The sequence below is a fragment of the Cibotium barometz genome, chromosome 7 (assembly GCF_041138505.1).
Source record: "Cibotium barometz isolate CiBa-2024 chromosome 7, ASM4113850v1, whole genome shotgun sequence".
Lineage (NCBI taxonomy): Eukaryota > Viridiplantae > Streptophyta > Polypodiopsida > Cyatheales > Cibotiaceae > Cibotium > Cibotium barometz.
In genome coordinates this window covers 3270537-3290846 of record NC_141052.1, presented here as the reverse complement: position 1 = coordinate 3290846, position 20310 = coordinate 3270537, and the positions used below count along the sequence as shown (strand labels likewise).

Genomic DNA, 20310 nt, shown 5'->3' with positions numbered 1-20310 from the left:
ACTTATTGCTAAGGGAAATATCACCAAACTAATACTAATGTCTAATACACATTTCCAGTAACATCACATCCTGTATGGATATGTGGATGTACGGAGTCACATCACATCACAAACCATATCAAGCTTAAAGATTGGCGAAAAGCTTCAAACTTGTTACTAGGATGCCTCTTTGTGAAGATGTGTATGCCACGTTGTCCTCAATTGGACAATAGACGAGGTTGATGTCATATGCATGAAGCCTCTCTCTCAGATAATGATAATGAAACTCAAAGTGCTTTGTCCATGCATGAAAAAATGGATTTTTTGCAACGGCAATAGCACTCTATCTGTGAGAATAGGCCACTTCATGCATTTTCCATGTCTGCCAACAACCTCCTCAACCATATGCACTCTACCGTGGCCATGACGGCTGCTCTACTCAACTTTACATGAAGATGTTGCCGCAATGGGTTGTTTCTTGCTGAGAATCGGTGAGTTGCCACTTGTGGATTGTCGTGTATCATAATCACCAGACCAATCTGAATCACTATAGCTATACAAGTGAATGTCACCTCCTCTAGCATAAAACAAACCAAGTGTCTTATGTGCCCTAGAGGTACCTTAAGTCTCTCTTCACAGCTTTTGAATGTGAAGTGCATGGGGTGTGCATGAATTTGTTTCACAGGGAAACACCATAAGCCATGTGTGGTCTAGTGTTGCATAGATAACTCAAGCAACTAACAGTTGACTGTGGAGAGTGACATCCACATAATCTCTGGCATTAAAGCTAGTGCGCTTGAGGCCTGTCTCAACAGGCCTCAATAGAAATTGCAATTGGTTTGCAGTTTGCCATATCCCAACTGCTTCAGAATCCCATTGATATATTTGATCTGAGACATTACTATGACGTCCTCTCTCTGCCCAAATAATAATGGAAGGAATCAAGATCTGTTGTCCCTAATTCAACTTTCACTACTGAAATTTTATACACATTATTCCCTGTCAAGATCATGCCATCCATATTACGCAATATGATGCCCAAATCTGATTTTTCCTTCCAAATGTAGAGTGCTCTCAACTGGACTATTTTGAAACCCTTGGCTGCTCAGATACACATATCTTTTGATACCCACCCCTAGGATACCATAAAGATCTTAAAGTTCACCACTCAAAAATGCAATCTTTATGTCCAAGGAATGCATGATAAGCTGCTAAAGCACTTACCACCCTTGTCATCTTTGATGTGGGAACCAAAGTCTCATTATACTCAATTCTCTTCTCTTGAGAGAATCTTTTGGCAATGCGTCTAGCCTTGTACTTGGCTATTGAGCCATGAGATTTACGCTTGACTTTATAAACCCACTTAGAATCAATCACATTCTTGCCAGGTGGCAAATCCACAAGATCCCATGTTTGGTTTTTCAAAATAGAGGTATATTCCGCTTGCATTGCATTTTTCCAATAGAAAATGCCTTTGGATTGCACATACGTACATTGCTCTTCCACATCCATGATACTACTCAACAAAGCAAGTCTGCACTATGTCTAGCCCTTGTTGCAACTCAGATTCTCCCTTGCAAAGGAGCTTGCATATGTTTGTCCTCGAGTGTCCCAAGAAGCTATCTCGGGACTGTTCTAGCCTCTTGAATTGCTTCCCTTTCAACATCCTCAACATAGAGGCATGTCACACACATCCAAAGGCACACCACAAGGTATTTGTTGAAAATCAGCTGGCAGATCCAAATTTTCAGCATGCGGCAGTGGCATACCACCACAAAACATGTCCTCCATGCACAGTAACATCTTCCCTAGAGAGATGGAAGTTATTTCTCATTAGAAAAGCATCTCTACTGGAGAAGATTTTTTTTTTGTGTGTGTGTGTGTGTGTGTGTGTGTGTGTGTGTATCACACAAAAATACATTTGACGACTATGTTATCAAGCTTGGTTGTCTCCATTTCGGTAGAGTCCCCTATTAATTTTTATTTTGTTATTTTCCATTATATATTTGTCAAAATCACTTACATGCACCCTACACTAGGGTGCATAGTGACACACTGGCATCATCATCAATGCAACATTTGTACAATTGTGGTACCTTTTTGAGGAACATTTGTCATACATCGTGACCCCATTGTGAGCCCTCGGTCCAGGGAGAGTCAGGTACGAACTACGTAGGTCAGTCTCCGAGCCATAGAGGTCAATCTAGAGTCGGTCCTCTTAACCCACTTGGAGAACGCCATCAGATAAAGTGCATGTAGTAGTCAGCCATAGCTTAGGTTTGCATCAGAAGCATTAACAAGTGCATTGCATGCTGATGGGCCAGCCCATGGCTACAGCAGCCTGCCCAAGGGCTGTTCACAGCCCTGGACAGCATCTAGGGCCAACCAACAGCAGTAGGGAGCACCATGCTCCGTTTGTCCAGCATTAGGTAGCATCTAATGTTTATAGGCAACAGTCAGCTAACTGAATACAGTCGGCCAGCAGCATTGAAAGTGGAGGCAATAACATACGTTGTTAGCGCTAGCACTAAATGCTCTTTTATAGCATTTTTTGTCCAAGAAGAGCTGGCCGACTAGCATCCCCAAGCCATATATAAACAAGTCGCCTAGCCTTCAGTAAATCATTCCTCATTCCATCAAGTATCCAAGTATCAAGTCAAGCATTCAATTTTTATCCTCTCTAGGCAAACATTGAAGCTTCTCTTCAACATTCAGCCAACATATGTGCTATCCTGGTCTTCCATAAGTGGCCTAGAAGAGTCTTCTACAGTGCCCCTTGGATTGGTGGATTCTCAGCCAACGTACAGTCTTCCTCGTCCTTGTGTTGGGCAATCATAGATGTTGTTCTAAAGCATTGTACAGCAGTTCTCCAAAGAAGTAATATAGGTAATGAAAGGGTGAATTTTCTTAATCAATTTAAGGATTGTTTTTCCGATTCATTGGCAAGGGATATATATATCATAGTTACGAGAAACAGGGAAATGGAAACAGAGACAGGAACGGATACGAAAACGGAAATTTTGAGGATGGGGGAAATAGAAACGTCATCCTAGGTTATCCTAAGAGGAGGGTATGGGAAAAGTCCCTAAGTTGAGAGGCCACATGTATAATACTATAATGTAAAACATGTGCTAAAGACATAGTCACAAAAAACGACCAACGAAACCTCTGAAACGTTTCGTGCCGAAACGTTTCTACAAAACATGTGAAACACCTGACCGGAGGCGTTTCTCCCAAATCCAGATTCCAAGAATGCCCGTTTTTCACCCATTTGCGCGTTTTGGCGTGTTTTTTTCCGCTCTGTGCGCTTGCTTCTTTGTGGTATGTGCCCTTCATGTCAACGGTCGCCGACTCACCGCCAGCCCACCAGCCACCTGTTTCAGCCTTCTCTTCTTCCTCTTCCATCACCGCTCCTTCTCTTCCTCTTCTCTCTTCCTTCACCTCTACTTTTCCACCTCTTCTTCTCCTTCCTCTCCCCTCTTGTTCCTCCTCCCTTCTTCTCCTTCCTTTCCCTCTTCTTCTTCCTACCTTCTTCTCCTTCCTTCCCCTCTTCTTCTCGTTTCTCCCTTCTCCTCATCTTCTCTCCTTTTCTTTCCCTTTTCTTCTCCTTCCTCAATTCTCCCATCTCCTTTTTTCCCTAATTCCAAAATTCCTCTTCTTAACCCTATTCTTAAATTCTATAATGCCTCACCACCGCAGCAAAAATGACAATACCTGGAATGTGTGGGATGACACTGTATTCATCCACAAGTACAGGACCTTGGGCTCCAGATGTGTAGTGTGCAAGTTGTGTGGAGATGTCTTGTGGGGTAGTAGCACCCGTGCAAGAGCTCACTTCGCATGGGAGGACAAGCAAGGATCACACGGATGCTATTGTGTGAGTGAGGCTATTTTTCTTACTCATGGTGGTTTGGAACGAAAATGGCAAGAAGTGCTCCCACTCTTGCGTCCTTCACTACCCCGAGAGCACATTGAGGAGTGTGTAGAAGCAGCGAGGCAATTCGAAGCCTCAAAGCAAAGTGCAAGAGGAGGCGGACAACCATCGGTCCCAAGCTCACAACCACCAAGCTCTTCAAATGTTGGTGCTATGAGCTCCCAACCCCCAAGTACATCGAGGGATACACCTACACACTCACGTGCAACTACGACGGATTCTCCTCTTATGGGTAAGTCTCTATCAAACCTCCCAATAGATGAAAATCAAGAGACACATGTTTCCATGCCTTCTAGCACACAACCCACACAAGTCTATACAAAGAAGAGGGCTAGGGAACTTGTGCATGGTACTCAAACTACACTTGCATCACTATACACCCCAAAGCTCAAGCAAGAGACACAAATTGCAAAGCAACCCAATGTAATCTTCCCTTTAACATTGCTCATGTGCCCGCATACCATAAGTTTTACAATGCTTTAGTTGCGGCGGTTGCGGCAAGAACCACCGGCATGCATCCCGTCAACTCGGGGTCCTTGAGAACAACACACTTGACCGCTCAAGTGAACCAAATCAAATAAGAGTTGACGGGATTGAGGGCGTGTTGGCAAAGATATGGATGCTCTATCATCTCCAATGGATGGCATGACCTAGTAAGTCATGACTCTCAAATGGTCTCTTGCTTTAATCTTTTCATACATTCTAAATTATAATTTGAGACTTGTATTATATTGTTGTCTACTGAATATTTACATAATCGATTTGTTTGTCCAATCTGCAATGTAGAAAAGGCGGCATATGATCAATATCTTGGTCTCATCTTGTGCCGGTACGACATTAGTGCGAGTTGTTGATGCCTCGGCTCCAAGTTTGCGCATCACAAGGGAGTGGATATACGAGCACATTCAGCAAGCTATAGAGGAGGTTGGGCCACAGCATGTAGTCCAAATCATCACCGACAATGGTTCGAATTGTGCAAAGATGGGAGAGTTTGTAGAAAGGGATTTTCCTACCATTGTATGGACACCATGTGCTTCCCAGTCCCTTGACTTGATGATGGAGGATATTGCAAAGCTTGGGTGGGTTGACCCGGTGTTAGAAAAGGCTTTGCACATCATGACGTTCATCACTTGAAAGCCTCACTCAATATTTAGAGACGTGTGTCGCTATGGCCTCGTGAAGCTGGCAAAGACACGGTTTGGGTATCTTTTTCTAGTGCTTCAAAGGTATGTGACATTTAGACATGTGACATGTCACGTTTCTAATTTGTACATAGTACTTACAAGCATGATGCATCCTAAATTCATATGCTCATTGCTCATATGACAATGGACATAGCCTCAATGCTCATACAAATTTAATGTTCATGTACAATGCCTTTCAGGATGGTGCAAAGTAAAGACTCTCTTTGCCCAGAACTTGCCATAATCACAAAATAAGCTAAATCCATCACTCAATCATCAATGAGTTAAGCCTCAAGAGTCAAGACCAAGTCATTACAAAAAAGTGTAAAATCAAATGCCAAAAAGAAGCTACTCTCTAGAGTCTAGACTCTAGACTCTAGAGTCCTGACTCCTCAAGACTCTTTGGACTCTAGAGTCCTGACTCCTCAAGACTCTTCTATGCTATAGAAATAGCCTCATCCTCCTGAAGCTCATCCTCATGCTCCTCCTCCGGTGGAGCTTCTTCCATGCCATCTTCATGTGTTTGACCATCGCCCTTTGCCTCCTACACTACATCACCAACGATGGAGCCCGTGTCTACCTCCGATTTATGAAAGCCAGTGTATTTATCATGCATGTACTCATGCTTCATCTTTGTTAGCAAACGCAAGGTTGCATTAAAAAGACGAGCTCATATGCTTTCTTGCTCCCAAGGTGATTCCTCTTCTTTGAGAGTATGTGACCAAAGGTACTCCATAAACGCTCCAAAGCTGATGAAGAGCACACCTGCTCCAAAATACGAATGGCCAAGTGCTGAAGCTCTAGCATTTCTGCACCATAGTCTTCCCACCAAGTGACAGCACCAACATGAAACCTACAACATGAAAATTTGAAAAACCACAATTACACTTCAAACATCAAATAAAGATTCATATGACATAGATTTAAATAAAGGTTTAAATTTCAGCTTTCAACCTATCATGTTGTGCGTCACTCCATCCAAACATTCCCTCTTTGTTGGCGGTAGTTTGCAAGTTGATCCTTCACCTTGCGTCTTTCCTCTGGAGTACCAACCAACCTCTACAAAGTGGCATTCCAACCACGTACCACCTCACCGTCTGCCTAATGTTGTCTCCCCTTGTGTTGAAACTCTAGATCAAGCACATAGGTAGCTGTATGTAGTGGAGAATAATATTGGTTCCATCTACTCTCTACAAGATCCTCCAACTCTTCTCTTCTATCTGCATCAGTCTCTATCAAACGGATTTTCTCAACCATCCGATCTATGGCCTCATAAATCTTCCCAATGTAAGGCACATCTCCATCCACATGCTTCAAAACCTTAACAATCGGCCAACATAACTTGAGAAGATGCTCTACAGAAGGCCAAAACTCATCCTATGTAATAGTAGCACAGCAAAGCTACCCAAGTGCTTGCCTATGAGTCGGCCACGACTCCCAATCAGGGCATGCCATCATTTGCTTTAGGGCTGGACTCACATGAAAGAGACGGCAAAGCATCATGAAACTGTATGCAAAGCGGGTGTCAGAGTACTTCAATAACTCTTTCTTTGCAAACCTGTGATATAATGCAAGAGAGTAATGGTGGCGGGTTATGAAAGAAACAACCTTTTTGTCTGTGTCAATGGTGGCCTTTACCCAATGCAACTTTCCAATATCTTTAAGCAAGTTATTGAGACAATGTGCCATGAAAGGACTCCATGTAATGTGCAAGTACCTATGCTCCAATAAGGCCCATGTTGCCTTAATATTACTCTCACCATCTGAAACAAATTGAACCACATTTTGTGGACCCACATACTCTACAACCTCACTCCATATCTCACATAGCACAAGAACAGTTTTTTGTCTCACCCCAGCTTCTGTAGACTTTATGTAGAGTGGATTCCCTCTACATGCTGCAAGAACGTCTTCCAATGAATGGCTGCGTATATCACTCCACCTATCAGCCATTAAAGAGACCCCATACGTGCTCCGTTTCTCCTTCATAGGTACAATGGCTTCATTGATGGATGTTATCTCATTCTCAAGCAATCTCTCCCTCAAGGCATCATAAGAGGGTGGAGTGTATGCACCACCAAATGCTGCAATTTCAGCCACCATCTCTTTGAAGAATGGTGAGTGAACAACATTAAAAGAGATCCCACAAGAGTAGAAAAAGCGTACTACAGCAGCATCAACCAATGCCTTTCTTTGTGGATGGCATGCTATGTGAAGAGTGGACTGCCTAGCCTTTCCTTTGGAAGACGCATGTGTAGGTGTGACTTGGTTGAACACAATGCTAATCAATACACTTAAATACACTAAGATTTGATGGACACTTGTTCAAATACAAGAAGTAAATTGCTGAATTGACAAGAGACACACAATGAGCCGGAACGGCCGACCCCTCTCTCAAATAAAGTATATTGATCTTGGGAGAATCAAGTACATAGTGTCATGGGCATTTCTGACCAGATTTCCATACCAATGCATACGAATACAATATTGCAAACAAGTGGTTGTCGATGTAGACTTGCAACCCACACTACCCTCTTAAGTGTCCATGTTCCCTACCATCTCCTCTCTATTGTTCCCTACCATCTCCTCTCTATTGTTCCACCAACACATGGTAGCAACAATCTGCAAGAGAGCACGTAGGACAAGAGAACACTACACAGGGTATGTGATCTTGTAATCCGGTTCCTCCCTCCTGCTACTTGCTCCCATATTTAAGCATAAAAGCTTACCAATAGCAAGTAGAGTCGATGACAGCGGAAGTCTTCGCGATGGAAGTCCTTGGAGTGTTGAGATCTTTGATTTGTCACCTTTCTTCGCGACAAAAGTCTTCAAGAGGATGAAGGGAACCTTGGGAAAGCTTCCCCTATGGTACAACTTGAGAAAGGAAGGCTGAAATTAGGGTTTTCAACAAAAAGACCAAAAATTACAGCAAAAATGAGAGCTGTTTTGCTGAATTTCAGTCATTGGGAGTGCGTAGGAGAGTGATTAGCACTTGGAAACACTCTTGGAAGCTTGGAAAACACCCTAGCAAGTTGGGTATGGCTATGGAGAGCTTGGAAATGGAGAGAAATGGTGGAAAAACAGAGTTTTCAGCCTCCAAAAATCTTCAATAGGAGAAAACACGAATTTTCTCTTAATAAGTAAGTGAATTGGGGTCCAATCAGGTGAAGGGACATGGGGAGATGCCCATTTATGAGTAAAAGGGGAGGATCAGGTCCTGGACATTGAGTCTTGTCCGCCTCGGGACTTCAGTGAGTGTGAACTTGGAAGCAGTCATAATTTATAAGTGACTTTTGGGCGCCCAACCTTTAATGAAGTGGAAACGCACTCACTTATAAATATTGGCTAAGTCCTAAGGGCTATTTGAGCCTAGATTGGGTAATACTTACCACCTGTTCACATGCCACACAACCATGTCAGCAGACAGTTTCACACGGGCGGTTCACGGGCGGGCGTCTCCTTACCCGGAACTACACATTGGTCAAGCAAGCATGAAAACAGCATGCAATTTCAATTGCAAGCAAGCACATAAAGATGCTATGCAATGCAACATTGGTATGGACAATCCCCGTTCATGAGACTATACCAAAATAGACATGCTCCAGGCAAGTACACGAGGTACCACACCCAATGGAACACCAAGCATTTCCGGACATGTACACAGAGGCACAAGTGCCAACGAAAAGCCAAGTCTACAGTATCACATGAGTGGCATCAATCCCCGGCATAAACAACTACCATGGACACCAGTCCAATGTACATACATGATAAGAAAGCACGGGTGGACCAATTGGGTGGCCAAATGGTGACATCCCCCCCGGCTTCTAAATAGTTATCCGCAACTGAAAAGCATCCAAATATGTCTGAAGCAAATACGGGTAATCTTTGAAGAACTCTTCATCTACCCATTTAGCATCAATGGGAAGATAGTTCCTAAACTTCACAAGGTAATGCCTCACAACTTTGCCTGCAGCAAGCTTGCGTTCCTTGTGATACACAATTTGCTCTGGCTGCAAGATCTCCTCAAGCTCATCCACTTCTGGTGGATCCTCAATGACCATTTCACTGGGCTCCGGCCCTACATACTTGCGAAGGAGACTCACATGAAAAGCATTGTGTATATGCCAATGACTAGGTAATGCCAATCTGAAAGCCACTTCATTGATCTTCTCGATCATTCGAAAAGGCCCATAGTACCTGGTTGCAAGCTTAGGATATGCACCCTCTTTGCCAAGCCTCTTTGCAAGTCTTGCTTTCTTAAATTTCAGCAATACCCAATCATTCTCTTTAACATCCAATTGCCTTCTATGCTTGTCGACAGCCTTTTTATGCTTGTCTTGTGACCTTGCAATGGCTGTCCGCACCTGACCAAAAGCAATATCCAAGTCTCTTACATACTCATCAGCTGCAAATATCTCATCCTTTGTGCGAAGGATGGGTGGCAAAACCACCTTACCATAAACAATCTCAAACGGGGCCTTTCCCATAGATGCATGCACCGTGTTGTTGTATGCAAATTCCACAAGCGGTAAGTACTTCTCCCATGAAGACTTCTAATCCGCCACATAACATTTCAAGAGATCTAACACGGCTGAATTTGCAGCCTCACTTTGCCCATCCGTTTGAGGGTGATAAGCTGATGAGAAGTCCAATTTGGTGCCCATTTTATCAAATAAGGCCCGCCAAAAGAGACTTGTAGTCCTGGGATCTCTATCGCCCACAATGGACTTCGGCATTCCATGATGTTTGAACACTTGTGCAAGATATATTTTAACCATATGCTCAACTTTGATGGTCTTTTTGACCGGCAAGAAATGAGCTTGCTTGCGAAACCTGTCCACAATTGTCCAAATTGCATCATTATCATGTTGGGTACGTGGCAAGTCCATAATGAAATCCATTGTAATACTTTCCCATGGCTGCGTGGGAATAGGCAATGGCTGAAGCAAACCTGGTGCCTTTTGCCTATCAAATTTGACTTTTTGACAGGTGATACATGCACGTACATGTGCCTCTATGTCCTTCCGCATACCTAGCCAAAAGAAATACCGCTCAATCATGTGCGTAGTAGGCATTATGCCTCTATGACCAGCATATGGAGGAGCATGGCACTCATCCAAAACCTTTTGACTCATGTCAGACACCACACATAGGCAATTATCTTTCGTGAGATAACCCTCTTTGATCACATATGAGGCATGTGCATGACCAGCCATCAAATCAGCCCAAATAGTGGCAAAATCAGCATCCGTATGATACAAATCACGCATGGTAGACAAGTCCCCATGAGATGCAACCGAGATAGCTGCTACATACGGCTTTCGTGACAATGCATCGGCCACTACATTCTTCTTTTCCGGGGTGTGCAAGATCTGAAAATGAAACATAGAGAAGAAATTGGCCATTCTCATATGCTTCTCTGACAACTTAGTTTGAGTAAGAAAATACCTCAAACTCTGGTGATCTGTCTTCACAGTGAAATCAGCCCCAAGAAGGTAATGTTTCCATATAGTAAGTGCATGAATTACAGCCAAGAGCTCTTTCTCATAAATGCCAAGAGATAGCTCTGCATCATGCAATCTACGACTCTCATAAGCCACGGCATGTCCCTCTTGATTAAGGACAGCTCCTATGCAATTTCCAGATGCATCACATTCCACACAAAAAGGCTTTTGCAAATGCGGAATGATCAACACCGGACCATGAGTAGTTGCATCTTTCAATTTGAGGAATGCATCTCTCTCTACATTAGTCCATTTGAGCACGGCCTTCTTCTTTGTCAAATCATGTAAAGGAGAAGCACTCCATGCAAAGTGCCGAATGAACCTGCGGTATAATCCAAGAAAACTACGGATCTAAAGCAATCCATGCAAAGTGCCGAATGAACCTGCGGTAGTAAGAGCATAATCCAAGAAAACTACGGATCTCATGCACCGAACTCAATTCGGGCCAATTCCGAATTGCATCAATCCTTACAAGATCCATCCGCACCCCATCTTTGGACACAATATGCCCAAGATAATGTATCTCTGACAAGAAGAACTCACTCTTCTTTGCATTTATGAAAAGTTTATGCTTATGGAGCTCTTCAAAAACAATAGCCAAATGAGCTTTATGCTCTTCTTCGGTCTTCGAGAAGACTAGGATGTCATCAAAGAAGACACCTGTAAATTTCTTGTACCCACGGAATATGCGATCCATCATTCTATTGAATGTAGCCGGGGCATTTGTAAGACCAAGAGGCATAACAAGATACTCATAAAGCCCAAATGTTGTCCTGAAAGCAGTTTTGTGTACATCTTCAGACACTACACGCACTTGATGATACCCACTCTTGAGATCAATTCGGCTAAAGCATGCCGATCCATCCAACTTGTCAAGGATGTCATCTATGTGTGGAATCGAAAACCGATTCTTGATGGTAAGCTTATTCAAAGCTCTATAATCCACACACATACGACAGGATCCATCCTTCTTTTGAACCAAGAGGACGGGTGAACAATATGGGGAAGAGCTTGGCTGAACCAAACCCTTCTCAAGAAGCTCATTCACTTGCTTCATGATCTCCTCTTTTTGGGATGCACTTACACGATAGGCTAGCCTATTAGGTGGTGAGCTACCTGGCACAAGATCAATGCAATGATCTTCCGGTCGTTCAGGTGGTAACTCATCAGCAAAACAATCATTGTGCTCTTGCAAAAATTTCAGCCTATCATTACTAAGAGTGTTTACATGTGCATTATTTTCCTCAACATGGTCTCGTACAAAAATCAAGTAGACAAAAACACTCTTTTTCATTACTTTCTTCATTTGTACATGAGATACAAGGGGAATGGTATCACCCTCTTCACCAGCATCAATTACATGTTGTCGGTCTTTATGCATGAAGGTGATCCTGTTGGTCTTGTAAGCCTTGCACAGATCAATATGTGTATGCCAAGGCTTTCCAAGCAATACATCACAGCCATTCAAAGACGCCACAAGAAAATCCTCATGATCCACATAGTCTTGAATGTGTATGCGTAACTTGCCAAAAATAGGCATGACCTGCACTTCTCTACCAACAAAGGCAACCCCTGCTTCAATTTGAGGACCCATGTCCTCCACTTCAATACCCAAAGCAGCTCCCATCTGTGTGGATATGAAATTTTCACATGCACAATCATCAAACATGAACAAAGCGGGCTGATCTTTGAGCTGTCCCCAAGCTTTACATACAACCCTATCTTTGCTATCATGTGAAGTGTTGCCCTTCACATCTGGAACCATATGCACATTAGGCTTTTGCATTATCACGCTTCTTCTTGTTTGGGCATGCCTTTGCAATATGCTCGGTGTTACCACAAGTAAAGCATTTCCCCTCACTCATATGAGTGAGACCATAGTCTCTCAGTTTGAAGGGATGCTTCTTGGTAGTGTTATTTTGAGCCTGTGTACCATTTTTATCTTGGTTTTGGTCCTTTTTAGGTGGCTGTCCATCATTTTGCAGGTTTTGGACAGCTCTCTCTTTGCCTTGAAATGAGGGTTTAGCCTTATTGGATCGACTCGATTTGAGTTCCAATTGCTCGGTGGCGGTGGCAGCTGTGATTAATTGGTGTAAGGTATGACCAGGATACATTTGTAGTCCCGCTTTGTACACGGGTTGCAATCCCGATTGAAACCTTCTCTTCCTTTCCGCCTCGATGACATGCATAAATGGAGGCACCTCCAAAAGCACTTTCCAAAACTTTTGTACATATGCATTTACCGATTCCCCCTCATTTTGCTTTACCCAATCCCACTTCATTGTTATCTCATTCAATGCATTGGGAGGCAAGAATTGAGCATAGAACCTCTCCTTGAACTCTTCCCATGATCTAACAAGATTCGGTGAGAGCTTCTCCGTGAGCCACCAATGGGCAGCAGTGCCTTTCATGAACATGCTTACATGCCGGATCATGGATTTCTGAGTGAAATCCTCATCACTGAAAGCAATATCAAACTGGGCAATAAAAGCAAGTGTCTTTGATGCATCATATTCCCCATGATATGTGTCAAACTTCACAGATTTGTCTCTGGCTTTGAAGTCACGAGACTTTGATGCATGTGTGTGCATCTCAACATGTTTTCCCCCATGTTTGTCCATTGGGACAGCCCCTGTGACTGGCATCATTTTTGGACCAAAAGGTGATGCATAAGGCATAGATACATGTGCCCAGTAAGCATGAGGCATGGCTGGCCCCTCAACATGCATTGATACATTTTCACCCATAACTTCTCCCTCACGAGCACACTCGAAGGCATGAGTGGCATGAGAGATACGCGGAACACCTGCACCAACAGAAAATTGCAGCCCATGATGCATGTAATGTGCATGCACATTTTCAGCCGGCAATGACATTTGACATACCATAAACATTGTATCCTTCACGGGCTACATAAGGTATTCCTGCATGGCGTGAAGTCACTGATTGTTCCTCTCCCATAGCATGGAGATTCATCCTCTTAGACATAAGTTCTTGTTCGAGCACTTGTGGGGATTCCAAGACATGTGGGATGGTTGCCTTTTCTGCATAGGCCTCCTCGGTACGAGCCAAGTATGCACGTGCTCTGCATCCCTCGGTTGCATGTGCAACTCTTGAGCAATCATTGCCATTGCATGATCCATATAAGATTCAGCTTTCTTGGCCTTCAAACGGTCATGTACAAATGGATCCTCACGGCGGTAGAGATTCAATTCTTCTTGTTGTACATGGAGAAGAGTCTGTATAGAGTAAGTTCAGCCCTCAAGACTATGGACTCTTCTTCCTGCATCTTCTCTTTGCCACGGGACGGCTATCCCACATATTCATGTTCCCTATTGTGCACCACATGAGTTTGCTCATCCTGTAAAGCATTGAAGGCATGCATTTCACTGTCCCTGCCACTTGTATTAGCATCTCCAACATTCATTGTATGGCTGTCCACATTGTTCTAAGTGTAGAGATAGCTAGTGTTCACGGTGATCCTCTCTCACGATAGAAGTGAAAGAGAACCGTATGCTCTAGTACCAATGTGACTTAGTTGAACACAATGCTAATCAATACACTTAAATACACTAAGATTTGATGGACACTTGTTCAAATACAAGAAGTAAATTGCTGAATTGACAAGAGACACACAATGAGCCGGAATGGCCGACCCCTCCCTCAAATAAAGTATATTGATTTTGGGAGAATCAAGTACATAGTGACACGGGCATTTCTAACCAGATTTCCATACCAATGCATATGAATACAGTATTGCAAACAAGTGATTGTCAATGTATACTTGCAACCCACACTACCCTCTTAAGTGTCCATGTTCCCTACCATCTGCTCTCTATTGTTCCACCAACACATGGTAGCAACAATCTGCAAGAGAGCATGAAGGACAAGAGAACACTACACAGGGTATGTGATCTTGTAATCCGGTTCCTCCCTCCTGCTACTTGCTCCCATATTTAAGCATAACAGCTTACCAATAGCAAGTAGAGTCGATGTGACAGCGGAAGTCTTCGCGATGGAAGCCCTTGGAGTGTTGAGATCTTTGATTTGTCGCCTTTCTTCGCGACAAAAGTCTTCAAGAGGATGAAGGGAACCTTGGGAAAGCTTCCCCTATGGTTCAACTTGAGAAAGGAAGGCTGAAATTAGGGTTTTCAGCAAAAAGACCAGAAATTACAGCAACAATGAGAGCTGTTTTGCTGAATTTCAGTCATTGGGAGTGAGTAGGAGAGTGATTAGCACTTGGAAACACTCTTGGAAGCTTGGAAAACACCCTAGCAAGTTGGGTATGGCTATGGAGAGCTTGGAAACAGAGAGAAATGGTGGAAAAACAGAGTTTTCAGCCTCCAAAAATCTTCATTAAGAGAAAACACGAATTTTCTCTTAATAAGTAAGTGAATTGGGGTCCAATCAGGTGAAGGGACATGGGGAGATGCCCATTTATGAGTAAAAGGGGAGGATCAGGTCCTGGACATTGAGTCTTGTCCGCCTCGGGACTTCAGTGAGTGTGAACTTGGAAGCGGTCATAATTTATAAGTGACTTTTGGGCACCCAAACTTTAATGAAATGGGAACGTACTCACTTATAAATATTGGCTAAGTCCTAAGGGCTATTTGAGCCTAGATTAGGTGATACTTACCACCTGTTCACATGCCACACAACCATGTCAGCAGACAGTTTCACACGCACGGTTCACGGGCGGGCGTCCCCTTACCCGGAACTACACATTGGTCAAGCAAGCATGAAAACAGCATGCAATTTCAATTGCAAGCAAGCACATAAAGATGCTATGCAATGCAACATTGGTATGGACAATCCCCGTTCATGAGACTATACCAAAATAGACGTGCTCCAGGCAAGTACACGAGATACCAAAACCAATGGAACACCAATCCACCAAGCATTTCCGGGCATGTACACGGAGGCATAAGTGCCAACGAAAAGCCAAGTCTACAGTATCACATGAGTGGCATCAATCCCCGGCATAAACAACTACCATGGACACCAGTCCAATGTACATACATGATAAGAAAGCACAGGTGGACCAATTGGGTGGCCAAATGGTGACAGTAGGCATATCAAATGAGCTTCCACCACTCCCAAGAGATGATGCATTATGAAAAGAAGTGGGTGGATGGCCAGATGTAGCACTTACAGGAGTTCCATGAGAAGCTGAATGCTAAGTTGTAGCACTTATTGTATGCTCCTTGCGGCGAGTATTTGGTGTAGGGGAAAGAAGTGAAGCTTCTCGTTCCATTCTTTGTGCATCTGTTGGAGCAATCTTCTCACATTTACCTATGCCAAACCCGAGCAAGGCAAGCAAATGGGCCTTAACCCACCTCTTTCCAGACCACAATATCGGTAATGAAATATTCTTGCCCCACCTCTCTTGGAGTCATATTTGTTAACAATATCCACCTACTGCCACCAATAGTCACTCTGGGTGAATTCCTTCTCATTCTCTCTCTCAAGATGTGGCTGCCTAGATGCCATGAGAGTGACAAAGAAATGCATGCAAGAATGGAGATGAAAAAGAAAGCAGCGAAAACAAGAATGGGCACAATGTGCACTGTGCAGCAAATTGCAATGCAATAGATAAGTGAAAGAATGGGGGGGATTTGCAGTGCAGAGGGAGTGGAGAAAGAAAGGAATGAAAGCTGAAAAAAGGGTAGCTACAGCAAGAGAGAATTGAATGGCAAAGCTTGTACTCTCACTGCTCAGTGCTATGTGCAACCAAGTGGCCGAATCAGGCTTTTTTTTTTCCCTCACACATGCGCCCGTTTCCATAAGGATTTGGGCTTTTTTTTTAATTTCCACACAATCCCAGCTTGCGGCGGCCGTTTCAAATGAGGATTTGGGTTTTTTTTTTATCTCCACAAGATGGCAGCCGTTTCGATGAGGATTTGGGTTTTTTTTAATTAGGACTTATGGTCCACGTGGCATTTAACTACATGAAACGGCCGTTTCTGGCCTGAAGAAACGTTTCTCAAACGATGAAACACTTGAAACACGCTGTTTCTGCCAAATGGAAACGTTTTCGTGCCGGAAACGCATTTCCAGCGTGTTAGCTTCCCGATACAGCGTTTCACCCCTACAGCATAAGCGTTTCCATCGTTTCCCATAACTATGATATATATACCTAGATGAATCCAAAAACATGCCCAAATTCAACTTAGAAGAAAGTGCAATTTATAATGTCATGGTAGTCATTTACAAGACAATAAACCATCAACTCCATCATGCAGAGTATGGACTAGATACTGCAACATCCCCACTAACATCATAAGTGTCCAATAGTGGGTGTAGCACTTGGTAAGTTGGTATCAATATATGTGCCCACACACACACCTCTCCATGCACCCACATGCACACATAAGAGCATACATTCATACAAATGCCCGTGTACTGAGTTTTTGTCAAAGCTCCGGAGATGCAAGACAGACTTAGCCATGATGAAGACTAGTACTAAGGATCATAACAAATAGAAAGAATTATTACAACAAAAAGGTATTTGATAGGGCCTATGCACCACTAAAGATAGAAAGGATTAACACAATATCAACTAGCTGCTTGGACGAAAACTTCACAATATGAAATTTGCATGTCCAATAATACAACATAAAGATATGCGTAGATGAATCCAGAAACATGCCCAAATTCACCTTATAAGAAAAGTGCAATTTATAACCTCATGGTATTCATCCACAAGACAATAAACCATCAACTCCATCATGCATAGTATGGACTAGATACTACGACATCCATCATCAATGCCCAATAGTGGGTGTAGAGCTTGGTATCAATATATGCTCCCACACACACACACACCCCATGCACCCACGCACACACATAAGAGCATACATTCATACAAAGGTCTGTGTATTGAGTTTCTGTCAGAGCTCTACACATGCAGGGCAGACTCAGCCATAATAAAGCCTAGCACTAAGGATCATAACAAATAGAAAGAATTATTACAACAAAAAGGTAGTTGATAGGGCATATGCACCACTAAAGATAGAAAGAATTAACACAATATCAACTGGCTGCAAGTTGGATGAAAACTTCACAATGTGAAATTTGCATGTCCGCTAATATAGCATAAAGATACACCTAATAAATCCAGAAACATGCCCAAATTCACCTTATAAAAAAGTGCAATTTATAACCTCATGGTAATCATCCACAAGACAATAAACCATCAACTCCATGCATAGCATGGACTAGATACTATGATATCCCCACTAACGTCATCAGTGCCCAATAGTGGATGTAGAACTTGGTATCAATATATGCTCCCACGCACCCACACACACACACACATAAGAGCATACATTCATACAAAGGTATGTGTACTGAGTTTCTGTCAGAGCTCCGCAGATGCAAGGAAGACTCAACCATAATGAAGCCTAACACTAAGGATCATAACAAATAGAAAGAATTATTACAACAAAAAGGTAGTTGATAGGACATATGCACCATTAAAGATAGAAAGAATTAACACAATATCAACTAGCTGCAACTTGGTGACGAAAACTTCACAATGTGAAATTTGCATGTCCGCTAATACAGCATAAAGGGAGTTAACTCCCACGTGGCCACAGGATGATCGTATTGATTTAGTACGTCATAGACCGGCTCGCTTATAGGGTAAGCGCCAATCAACAGGAGGAAATCATGACTAGAGTGAACGAGCTGCTCAAGAAAAAACTTGTGAGACGGAGTTCTTAGCCTTTTTGCTCGCCGATCCTTCTGATTCAAAAGAAGGATGGCTTATTCCGTATGTGCATAGACTATCGGGCCCCTAATAAGATCACCATTAAGAACCAATTTTCCATACCTCAAATTGTTGACATTTTGAACAAGCTGGATAGTTATGCATGCTTTAGCAAGATTGACTTGAAGAGCACATATCATCACGTTAGGGTTGCTCCTCAGATATTCATAAGACAGCCTTTTAGACTGCTTTTGAGTTGTATGAGTATTTGGTGATGCCTTTTAGTCTTAACAATGTATCCGCTACTTTTAATCGAATTATGGATCATACCTTTCAAACACAAAGGAAGTTTACTAGCACCTTCTTCAACGACATCCTTGTGTTTTCCAAGAATGAGAAAGAGCATAGAGCTCATCTCGCCATTATGTTTGAAGAGCTCTGCAAGCATAAGCTCCACATCAATGCCAAGAAGAATGAGTTCTCTCTTTCGAAGATTAATTATCTAGGCCATATTGTGTCAAAAGATGGAGTTCGGATGGATCTCGCAAAGATCCAAGCCTTTGGATATTTGCTAGAGTTAGTCAATACACGAGAAGGGTTAAAGTCGATACACAAGAAGGGTTAAAGTCGGTACAAGGTACAAAGATTTCTTGGCATGTGCTCGTACTATGGAATGTTTATCAGGCATTTAGCTCATATTGTCTCTACTTTGCATGACTTGACAAAGAAGAGAGCTCTTTTTAAATGGAATGCACTTGAGAGGGAAGCTTTTCAAAATCCAAATGATATATCATTTGGGGACCAGTGCTTACCATTCCCGACTTGCATAATCCTTGTTGAGTGCGTTGCATGTGGGGATTGTCCTCAATCGAGAGGAACATGATGTCGCCTATGAGAGTCACCGCTTACTCAAGACTGAGAGTCATGGAGGAGTTTATGAACAGGAACGTCTTGTTGTGATTCATGCTTTAAAGGTTTGGCAGCATTATTTGCTTGGAGCTAAATTTACAATGAAGACGAATCATCAAAGCTTGGGGTCTTTCCTCACACAAACCAAGGATGGCCAATTTTCTTTCCATGTTTCATTTCCAAATTATGCACACCCCGGGAAGAAGAATGTTGTGGCCGATGCTTTGTCATACAAACCTTATGTGGCTACCGTTACAGTTATTTCTCATCAAGATCTTTCTTCGATGCCGGAGATGTATCATGAATGTCGAACCAAGGTAAGCCCAAGCAGATCCAAGCTAGCTCCAAAGCCCAACAACAGTCGTCCACCACCCAGCAGTCATCATCCCAGTCACAGTCATATGACAGGGCCCTTAATCTAGCTCAGAATACAATCAAAAAATGATGCTGAACCAAGGTAAGCCCAAGCAGATCCAGGCTAGTTCCAAACTCATCCACCACCCCAGCAGTCATCATCCCAGTCAGGGAAGGGAACTCAGAATAGCAAGGATACAAAGAACGATTCCCTAAGCACCTCAGGAGGCAAGAAGGATAGGGAGTTCAAGCCTAAGAAGACACACAAGGAGAGCATTACTGCTGAATATCTCCAACCAGACAAGCAAACGCGGTACAAGGGGGAGAACTGATGTTTCTTCTGCCACACCGTCGTGGGACATGGTAAGAAAGCTTGTACCAAGTGGCAGGCTACACAAGCCTCCGAGACCTCTAGCTCCACAATATTCACGGCTGCAGCTTCATCCACACCTCCAACATCGGCCACTAATGCCATCAAACACTTACCCGCCTTATACTTAGTACCAACGGTGGTATTTGACGATAAGCAAGAGGGAAAGGTTGAGGGGAAAAAGAAAGTCCTCATTCGTGCCTATGGAATAGCGAAGGAACAACAATTCATTGTCCTCTTCGATATGGGCAACTCTGAGGATCCAATTTTTGTCCTCAGTTAGCTAAAAAGATGAGTTGTACATTTGTTGTCTATCATCTAGACGTAGACAGGTTCACACCCAATCTTCACGCTCACATTTCCTA

The 20310-nt window shown here is 43.0% G+C and overlaps 1 protein-coding gene across 3 annotated transcripts in view; it reads right to left on the bottom strand.

Moving 5' to 3' along the window:
• Window positions 1–20310, bottom strand: part of LOC147636593 (uncharacterized) — a 103016-nt gene that overhangs the window by 43159 nt on the left and 39547 nt on the right. The window lies entirely within an intron of this gene.